The sequence below is a fragment of the Crassostrea angulata genome, chromosome 10 (genome assembly GCF_025612915.1).
Source record: "Crassostrea angulata isolate pt1a10 chromosome 10, ASM2561291v2, whole genome shotgun sequence".
Taxonomy (NCBI): domain Eukaryota; kingdom Metazoa; phylum Mollusca; class Bivalvia; order Ostreida; family Ostreidae; genus Magallana; species Magallana angulata.
The window spans coordinates 39,401,784-39,412,380 of NC_069120.1; positions in this window are offsets into that span (position 1 = coordinate 39,401,784).

A 10,597-nucleotide genomic window follows, 5' to 3' on the forward strand; every position below is an offset into this window, starting at 1 on the left:
AACGTTTATTATATAGCGTACAATAATTAAAAAGATTTAAAAACAAAATTAACGTCACTGAGGAAAATAATTAAAACACGGGTTACAACAAGGAACAAAATGAGAAATAACAAACAAAATTTATTTTTACTGATTTTAATGATCATTATAAAAAGGTAAAGAAAAGATAAAACATAATTGTATCTACATAAAAAAAACGGCGTTGTGTTAATCAAAATATTTTAATAGCGAGCGCAGCGAGGCGGCGCGAAGCGCCGCTCGCGTAGCGAGCTCCATAGACAACGTGTACGAACGGAGGAAATTCGAGTTGAAATCTGCACATTGTTCAAAGAAAATTTTGTGGACCCGCGTGAAAACGTTCTTCTATCCCAGTGATCCTTTGCGGTGCATAGCAACATGGTGGAACAGGAAGTGTTTCTACGAAAAATTCTTACCTCTACATCGCATACAGTATTTTCATTTAACAATAAAAAAAATCCTTCTAAAAACATTACAGTAAACAACACATAAGCTTACGTAAAAAAACTTAACATATGCTGACATATGACGTCATTTCCTTCTCCGAATTTGTCCGACAATTTACGAAAACTGTCGAGCGCAAAAGAATGTTAACCATGACGTCACAAAGATCTCGTGTTTTAATTTCCCGCGATACATTTAGAGGTGGATCAAGCATATGTAGGCCTACTAGATCATGTAGGAAGTAATCAGTGTTAACGGTGACTCTTTGGCTGATTAGTTTTGTTTTGATGATTTTTTTTTTCGCTTAGTAAATACACATGCAAGTTCCATGCTAAATTTATTGTCATATTGATCCAATCATGTATGCATAGTACGTTAGGTAGGTGACAAAAAATTATTAAGAAAGAAAAGTCTAATCATTATTAGATCTACGTGCAGCCACGTCATTTTGTAATGAATAGATAAAAGAAAAGAATTAAACTGTTAAAATATCTACCGGTACATGTATTTGTTATATAGTTGCATATGTGGTCAAATAATATTGGATATCACACACTAAGAAAGGGGTGAGGGCACATGTCTACAACGCTTATATAGCGTACAAAAATTAAAAAGATTTAAAACAAAATTAATGTCACAGAGGAAAATAATTAAAACACAGGTTACAACAAGGAACAAAATGAGAAATAACAGACAAAATTTATTTTTTACTGATTTTAATGATCATTATTAAAAGGTAAATAAAAGATAAAACATAACTGTATCTACATAAAAAAAACGGTGTTGTGTTTATCAAAATATTTTGATACAATGTAAGTCTGTTTAACATTTTATTAATGCTCAGTGGTAGTTTGTTTAAGTGTATAAGACTAGGAAGGGGCCATTGGAATAAAAGTTTGATAACTTCGGGTTCCATGCGGTGGTAAAAGTTTTCGAGACAAAGCCAAAGTTTTTTGGTTAGGGCAAGTCCACGGGTTGCATTTAACAATGATGACAGATGTGTGGTTCCTTCTGCGCTCGCCCCAACGGTCACACCGTAAAACATATTACAATGTAAGTCTGTTTAACATTTTATTAATGCTCAGTGGTAGTTTGTTTAAGTGTATAAGACTAGGAAGGGGCCATTGGAATAAAAGTTTGATAATTTCGGGTTCCTTGCGGTGGTAAAAGTTTTCGAGACAAAGCCAAAGTCTTTTGGTTAGGGCAAGTCCACGGGTTGCATTTAACAATGATGACAGATGTGTGGTTTCTTCTGCGCTCGCCCCAACGGTCCGCCGTAAAACATATTAGCGAGCGCAGCTCGCCGGCGCGAAGCGAGCTCTACCGGCAAGGCGTGTGTGAATAGAAAATTCGGACTAATTGCACATTCATTCAACGGATTTTTTTTGGCGTCAGTAAATCGGACCAATAATGCATCGTTTTAATCGTCCCAGTAGTTCCCTGTAATCATGGCAATTTTTATCACTTCACACTCTCACGTGAATCAGCAAGACAAATTTAGACAGTAAAAACAATAACGATGTAAGCGACATACAGTCAATGTTACCTCTAAAGTTCACCTCAGTACACTTTCAATCAAAAATAATCGGGTGACGTCACAAACGTTTACACATTGATCCGATATATTTTTTCGGAGTCAGTAAATTTTGACCCACAATTCATAGTACCAATGGTTTCCAACCTCACGTTCCAACATCACGTTCTCCCGAGAATCAAAGTAAAACCTTTGAAAAGCTTATAAGATGTGTAATTTTAAGAACATCATGCTCTTTTAGTAAATAAAACAGTATACTTCGCATACTTTTATTTCTCAGGGGAGTTTTTTAAAAGAGTAAGACGACACTTAACCAGCGTCAGCTTTGACGTCACAAGAAGCACTGATAAGGGGAAATTACTCTAATTGAAGTTATTGTAAATCTGCTGAAATGACCAAAATCCTCTTAAAATCTTGCAAAGGCTAAGATAAAGAACAGCTGACGAATAAGGACATTTCTTCAGATACAGGAAACAGTTGTAAATTGCACTAATTTGGATAAATGCTCACAAATATTTTATTCACTATAATTACGGTAATTTCCTGAAACGTAACGTTATACGTAGCAGCGCCTTTTTTTAAAGGGGGTGGGTGGGTGGTTGGCAGCCTCATCCAAAAAATCTTTGCAAGCAAAAAGAAAAATAAATCATGAAAATTCTAATCCTTCAGCTCTTTAGCAGTTCAATGGTTTCATTATTTTCACTTCCATTAATTACATGCGGGGGGGGGGGGGGGGGGGGACCAACACCATGTTCTTTTAACATGATAAGCAAATATTTTTAAGCGTTAATTAAAAATAAAATTAAACATTAATTATTTTTCTTAAGTGGAGGGGCAAATCCATGGTAGGTCGATTTTCTATGTATAAATTGACAAAAATGAAAAAAATTTTAGCATGGGGGGAGCTCTATGATGAGTCAAGTTTTATATGTAAATTTAAGAAAAAATGTCTACTCCAAAAAAAAGGGAAAAATCAATCAATCAATCATAATCACAATCACTTTAAAAGAGGAGATGCAGTGCAATGAATATTTATATATTAAAATCTTTATTATTTAACATTTTATCTGAGATTAAACTATTGTTCTACATATAAATAAATAAATTATAACAAATCTTATAAACTATGAATAATGAAAATTTACTGAAAAATAGTTAGTTTTATTTTTTTTGCATTCAAATTTTACGTTGTTATTTTTATTTTTATTGATTTATTATAATTCATTGTTTGATCACATGCTGTGCTCGCCCCAACAGTTGCACCGTAAAACATATTATATTTATTAGCGGTATTTTGAAGATCCGTATCATTTTTGTTGGAAGAACGTTGTAACGGCCAATAATTGACAAATAAGGGTACCAGTACTAACTCACGATTCTAAGAAACTGAACCTTCAAGCGGAAACTTATGGAGGCTGGCTGGACAACAGTTTATCTATTAGATCCTCCGAAAATGTTAAAATATGATATTTCTATATCCACAAACTGTTATTAAGTGAAGAAAAAATCAAAATAAACTGAAAACCATTGTCAAATTACATCAACGTTAAATTCAAATATGGTCATGGTGTGCCTACTACACAGATTACAAGCGATTGATTAGACAACAAACAACTAGGGATGGATAAGAACAGTCGTAGAATTTGCAAAAATTCTACATTTATTGATATGAATCTTGTGAAGACTCTCGCTCGCCACTTGGGGTCTCCACTCTGTGTCCATCACGTAGGATGATCACTACATTAACCATAACCATGCTAGGTAATGTTATTTCTGGTATCTTTTCCTAGTCCTCCCTTAGCCAGAAAGTGACTTAACGAGACACATTTAAGTAGATTAGTGCTTCCTAGAACTACAACAAAAAGCGCTAAAATGAGGTTTCTTTTTGACCGTCCAACTCGCAACGCGTTAAGATGAAATATGGAAGTGAAGTAAATGGTCGGACCGTATATTAAAATAAGACTATACATGCATGTATTTGTTTTTAACCTTTTACTTATTCGCGATGACTTATTTTTTGTGATTCCCAGATTCAAGTAATTCATGAGACAAATGTTTGCAACAGAGCCTATATCGATACATGAAAATTCATACAAAACGGGGCGGATTCGCGGCGACAAATTTTCGCGAGAACGATGTTTTGTAGGTACGGAATCTTATCAATGTATAACAAAAATAAAACAAAAAGTAATTTTATTCACTGCAAAAGAAAAACACACAAACAGACACAACCCCCCCCCCCCCCCAAGAAAAAAAAACCCTAAATAATCGGTTTATTATATGTTCTACTAATAAAAAATCATTTTCTAATATTAGTTTAAAAAATCATTCCAAATTTTCCTATTTATGGAGAAAGTTGATTTGTTATTTTACATTTGTGTGAGAGTACTAATGTGAGAAGATTTCTCTCAGGTTTGAGGGTTGCAGACAGTTTGCTTGTATTTCACTACTTACCGGTATGTGAAATTGAAGATTAATCAGTATACAACGGAAATTTTATACAATACAAATACAATTTTATATCAATAAAACTATTCAGTAAAAGCGGAAAAGATTACATATTTCACGGCTAACAAGCCATTCTTAAAAAATCGGTCATCTATGCATGCATTTGTTACTGTAGAAATCAAGCTGAAAATAGAATCCCAGTGGTCTTAGAATTGCACGCACAGATCAAAATACGTAAAAAAATTCAATGCGCTTAAACGATGTCGAGAAGGCGTTTGAAGATTTTTCACAAATACGGAAAATGTCTTGTTAATGATGCAAGATTGATTCCTAGTCCGTAAAATTTGATAAAATAAAGAGGAAATTAAGCGCCTTCCTTTTTGCACGAAACAGGCCTTTCTTTTCCTGCTTCTGAGAATTCGTGTCTTACAGGAATTCACCATCGGTCATATTGGACGAATTCGATTAATGGCCTTTTAACTGTTTCAAGGCAAACAAATCACTTCTCTTACAGAGATCAATTTTCATCCGAATTAAAGATTTTGTTACATTTTATTTGTCTGCAATTTTCTTAGTCGAGGCATTAAAATGCGCAACGCACATACCGTTTCTTGATCGGAAACAAAGCAAGACTATGCAAATGTAACATTTATAATCAGACTTTTTCATAATTCAAACTTTTGACATTGATTTCAAATCTTAAATACCTACTTTTATGAAATTAACTAATTTCAAGTTGCACTTTTTCAGAGCAATCGAGGGCGTCCCTCATCGAATGCCTACACCAGTTAAGCAAGAGGATTTTACAATCCTCCGATTCTGACGAGACCAGAATTTGTTTTGATTAAATTGCTTTTCGTGATTAATTTCTCCACAAAGAAAGGGGTAAATACACTGTATTTAAGGTAAAGTTACTGAAGTTCATCCCGGTACTTCAGTTAAGGACTATTCCAGCGAGAGTTCATCGGGAGCGTACATTGCAATAACACAGAGCAGCCTTAAGTTAAAGATGTCTATTACCACTCTTAGAGAGTCATTTAACAAGGTAATGATGTGTCAAGCAAATTCGTCCCTGTGGTTAATTTTCTGGATCGCTTTGAGAGTTAATTTATACGTTAGAAGTGTATTCTTTTCGTCTCTTTTTTTATCAATCTTAGAAAGAGCACGGACTGATGCGTCATCAGTCACACAAAAATGAATATCAATATGGAGTATCTAAAGAAATTAATGATGACACATCAAGGAGGCCGGAGAGTCAACAAATTTACCATCGGAGCTGCCTAAAATTTTCAAGACGTGATTTGTTTAGCTATAAACTATCCTTTTGTAATAAAAAAAATCATATATTTTACCTATTCAGTTTGGTTACTTTCATATAGTCTTATATGTAGCTCTTTTTCTAGAGGAGATCAATACAGCCTAAAATTGACCTCGATCATGATCATCGATTCCTCTTAAAAGCACAAATTTAATTTATGATAGGATTTGTTTTCTTCAAAATATCTTTTTAAAAAGTGTTAAGGTTCCTTTAATTGAACATATGGCGGCATTGTACGTTTTACCAACCCTGCCTCATAATTTTTTTTATTTAAAATTCAAATGTTCAAATATAAGTTTCAAATTGAAGCAAGTGAAGCATTCAATAGAATATTTTTATTTTTAATTATTAAACTTTTTTTTCTTCAGAAATTTACATAAAATTCGGCGGAAAAAATCACTTATTTTCCATATTTACACGTATAATGCAGTAATAAAAAAAAGAGAAGTATCTCGAGTGTCAAAGTTCATGCTTCGGTAACCCCTGTCGGCCATTATAGACCTCAACGCATAGTGTAATGGACCCCACGATCAATACCATTAATATCCATACACAATCTAATTCAAAAAGTCCTAATATAATCATTTAGGCGGACGAAACCTTCAATTTTCCGACAAAACCGAACCCCGTAGATAGAAGGGCTTCTCACAAGTCAAGTAATTGAACTTCATTCTGGATTCAATTCTTAACGACATGCCTCGACAAAATACCAGCTTTGTTCTTGATGAATAACAAGGTTAAAAAAAATCAAGCCATATTAATTTTTTTTATAGAATTCAGATACAGGAAGGAACTTTGGAAAGAAGGACAGAGGACATTTTTTTTCGGTCCTTCTTTGCAATTGCCGGATTACAATGAGATAATCTGATAAAATGTTGTGTTTTTGTTACTGTAATAATCTATTTTTTTTTTAACTATTGGGCGAACTTTTTCAGCAAATTGCATCCTTGAATTCAATGAAATTAATTTTATTCTCTTGATTGTTAGCACCAATGTTTGTTGCTCTGGTTAATTTTCATCCGTACTGTGGTCCTTTGAGAAGACCGAAATACCCGCCCATGGATTTTCTGAAAATAAATGACCATCCATTTTATTTATATTTCCGTAATGGTTTCGTCATTCCGGAGAATTCCCACGTGTCTTGAGATGTACCTAAACTATAAAACTATAAACTTAATCATTTACATACACAAAACAATGCAGCAAATTTCACTGCATTTAGCAATGAAGTATAGGAACTTTGTAGATTTTTAATCATAAATAGCCACCAATGTTTAATTCTGCACCTCAATGAAAAGGGAAAAAATGGACCGCAATCAACAGCTAACAAATGGCTTATCTGTTATTAATAATATCGCATTCGTGTTTGGCTAATAAATATCCATTATTTGAATCGCCGATGCAATTTTCAATGGAGAGACAGAACAGACATGTTAAGCGAATTTTGTTTGGTCATATATAATTGCCGATTGTCACGTCACGTTCGTATAAGACCTTGATGCAAGTATCTGTAAGATATTCCACCAACGCAATGAATAGCTACATCTTGCAATTGGTAGCCCAGAAATGAAAGCCTACCATGGGATCAAAATGGTCTTCACCAGTAATGGAAATATGCAATTGCAACAGCATATTGAAGAAAACTTAATACAGTTTTGTATTCATTCCAAGACTTCGTCTGAATTTATTTACAATGCATATAGTGGCACTTTGTTTACAAATTTAGGGGAAACGTTAAAGCGGTTCTTGAGCTTATTTTCAGCCCAGTAATGTGTAAAGTTGGCTGTTGTCATCACTTACGTAGATATGTTTGCTGAAAAATTTTATATTACACATTGAAACGCACTTGTCTATGTATATTCACACAAGTATGACCACTCTCTAAGTATATAGTAGCATTTGATACGCTTAAGTGCTCTTACGTTATAACCAAATAATATTTCTTAAAATTAATACATATATGTCAGGTTTTTAAAAAATTCTGAATTTGTCATATGATTGACAAATATATAAACCATGCAGGTTGCGTCATACTTCAAGTAAAATTATGGATTTTAGAAAAAAAAATTAACTACAACCTCTTTCATTTCAATAATAATGGTTATAATCATATTTGGGCCAAAGAAGAATCAAATTCTCTACAAAAATCTAAATATGTGACTACATTCTACAGGGACGCTTCGCAAAGAAAAATAAACTTCGCTGTTACCCCCTCAAAGTAAATGTGCCATTGTAACATATGTGTGCTTACAAATCGAGCCCTCGGCAATTTGTATGACACAAAACAAACTGACTACAAAAACGTCAATAGACACATTTTTAGGTGATTCCATTGATTTCAATCTTTAATGAAATTGTCTCAAGTGTAAATACTACAAGCTGTGATTTCATTTTATGTACAATGATTTAATTTAGCACCGCTGTCAAAAGAGAGCAACATGCCAGGACTATTTTCAAGCGTGTACCTGATACAGTAACAAGAGGTCACGTGTCCTTCAGAGGCAAACCTATTGTTACAGTGAGCTTTAGTTTAATTCTTATAAGAATTGCTTTGCTCTTCTTTACCCCCTCCCCCCAAAAAAATACGAGTGCAGCAACGATATAAACCAAGAGGATAAGCTTCACACCATCGTCAGATGCACAAAGGAAAAGCTATGACAATACGCTGATGTCTGTCAGAACAAGACCTACATTTGATATTGTTATACTTTCATGTTAAATACTGAAATCTGATTGGTTAAGACGCAGTTAATAATATTTACTATTACCCTCAGCGTTAGCAACGCACTTGGCAACGGGTAACATTAAAAAATGTTACATGCGCAAAAATTATGCGCGTACGGTTCGCTGTAGAATTCACGTTATTCCTATATAAAAGCAGTAAAATTTTCTTAAAAATTTTAAAAAAGACATTTAGTATAACAAAATAAATAGTGCCTGTTTGGGAGGATAACAGTTGAAATTGACACCCCTCGAAAACCATTGTCAACCTCCGCTTCGCGTCGGTTGACAATGGTTTTCTCGGGGTGTCAATTTCAACTGTTACCCTCCCAAACAGGCACTATTTATATATTATTATACTTTCAAGTTAAATACTGAAATCTGATTGGTTTAGACGCGTTTGATAAAAAGTTCTATTACCCTCAGCGTTAACATCACACTTGGCAATGGGTAACATAACGAATTGTTACATACGCGTAAATGATGTGCTTACGGTTCGCCGTAAAAATTCAAGTCACTCCTATAGAAAAACAGTTAAGTTTTCTTTAAAATTATGACATTCAGTATAATAAATTAAATAGTGCCTGTTTGGGAGGATAACAGTCGAAATCGACACCCCTCGAAAACCATTGTCAACCTCCGCTTCGCGTCGGTTGACAATAGTTTTCTCGGGGTGTCAATTTCGACTGTTACCCTCCCAAACAGGCACTATTTATATAATATTACCGTTCAGATTTTTAAGTCACGTGCAATAAAAGCCGCGTTCTATGACATTACATGTATAAAGAAACAGAACTGATATATTTATTCAATCATTTATTTTTGATATTCTGGGTTTTTTAAAATATGCCATTATACAACAAAATTGATTTCAAGAAAGAAAAACGGTCTGTGAGAGCATAGGACATGGTTTTTCAATGCCACAGGCACAAAAAGCCCAATTAAATCAAGGATTTTTTTAGGGAGCACAATAGTGTAGGTGCTGTTTATATTCTTATGGTGTTAAATATAACCAACATTCTGAGTAACGGTGTAATATCAAACAAGAATATATTGCACCAGATGGCAACAAAACAAATAGCTAGTAATGGAGTATTTCAACAGTTTAAATTTTTTCTTTTATTTAGTAATAATTCTGAGAGAGATACATACCTATGGTATTTCATAAAGAACCCCAATAGGGAATATTCTGCTGACGAATGATCGTGGCTTCAGAAATTTAAACATCTTCTTTTTCCTCATATTCAGAAAGACCCAATCGATCAAAGATTAAATTGGGTTCCTATGGTGTAAAAGTATAAATTTCTTTACATAGTGTGGGAAAATTGAATGAAATGTGCAATTTATGCATACTTCACCAACAAAATGATATCGATGCACACTAATTTCCAGTGAGGACGAATATACAGTGCGTTATAATCAAATTTGCATTTTATTCCGCATATAATTTTTGATGACATAAAAAGAATATCGACAATATACATGCAGATGAGAAAAAATTCTTTTCCAATAAAAGTTGTTAAACGTGTGAGGAAGGGATATTCAATAGACATAAGCAGACATATTTATGATGCAATATTTACATGACAACACCATCAATACCGGGCATATCTTCCCCTTTAATGACCGGTGTTCTTTGAAAGACTAAACAAATGTATTTGAGTTAGGAAACACGGAACATCTCCTGTATTTTGGCATAAAATCGATGTGGAGGCTGTTGCCAAAATTCCCCCATCAATCTACCACAACTTTTTCTAAATAGAGACGTATTTACGAGACGCAACAATGTCGCAGACGAGGGGTCGTCATTTGGCCATAAAGTATTTTTGTTAAAACGAAAACGTCGAGCAATTTTTCACGGAAAGAGCAGATTTCTTTTATTTGATAAATGAGCCACAATTAAGGTACTAAATTGAGATTTGCTTGGAATCATCGCATTTATTGACTTTTTATGGTAAGGAACTGTTTCAAACAGAATTAGGAAGGCGACGAGAGAAACACGATAAGGAGGTTTAGTCTGAAACAAAGGTTATGTCTGTTATTTGCCAGACGGTTGTCGAGCCAAGCATTTCTACTTATATACAAAAAGATTCGGGTTGAATTAAGAAATATGG